This window comes from Otolemur garnettii, unplaced genomic scaffold (assembly GCF_000181295.1).
Source record: "Otolemur garnettii isolate 467f Iridium unplaced genomic scaffold, OtoGar3 scaffold00003, whole genome shotgun sequence".
In the NCBI taxonomy this organism is placed as follows: domain Eukaryota; kingdom Metazoa; phylum Chordata; class Mammalia; order Primates; family Galagidae; genus Otolemur; species Otolemur garnettii.
The window spans coordinates 15,079,980-15,080,956 of record NW_003852398.1 but is presented as its reverse complement, the minus strand read 5'-3'; positions in this window follow the sequence as shown (position 1 = coordinate 15,080,956).

The following is a 977-nucleotide window of genomic DNA, read 5'->3' as shown; positions in this document are numbered from 1 at the left end:
GTTTGGATATTGATCAGGGTCTTTTGAAATAGTGTGCATAAATTCTAGTCATATTAAAGAGTAGGAGGAAAGTCAGAAATAACATGTAGAAAGAAAATATGTATTTATTTCTTTTCTATTTTTTATTTTGTGTGTGTTTATTACTTTCAATACATACTATAGCACACGCTTGCCAATTACTGATAAAATGCTGTGAAATACATGGCCTCCTGGATCTACCATAATATACAAATAAGAACTGTTTTAATTAACCTTTTCATCTATCTTATGTATAAATGTATATTTATTTTTATGTACCAAAGGATATGCCTAGAGAAGTTTAAATTGTATTAAATATCTTCCTTTATGCCCATCACAAATATCCTTTATTTATTTGTCTGGCAAGTCTTGTCTTCACAAACACCAGAATAGAAAATTCTCCCTAATGGCCATAAATTTCATGTTATGGGCTTACGGGTGAATGAGACTTTCTCTGCACAATTAGACATGAGTCCTCTTTCCCCTTCAGTATGTAAAACCACTAATAACCCAGTGTTTCTGTAAAACCTTATAACATGTAAAACAATTTAAATTATTTAATTAAAAATATAATATTAGTAACAATAATAAAATAAGATGAATCTGACAGATACTATCCCAAATGCTTTATAGATAGTATTTTATTTAATCTTCACAATATACCTGTAATGACGTTTATCTCCAGTTTATATGTGAGGGAATAGAAGTAGAAATTAAGTAGCTCTAAGATCACACAGTTTATTGAAAAATGTGGAAGGATCAGGTCTTTCCTAATGACTGTGTGACTTTGTGGATGAAACTCCTATGGATTTGTCCACTCTGTGTTCTCAGCTTGTTCTCACTTACTGAGTTCATATGACAGAAATAAAATCTCTGCCCAGACAGATTTCTGTACTTTAGCAATCAAATAACTAATAGAAAATTGTGAGATTTAGATGACTGGACATCTTGAGGTATGA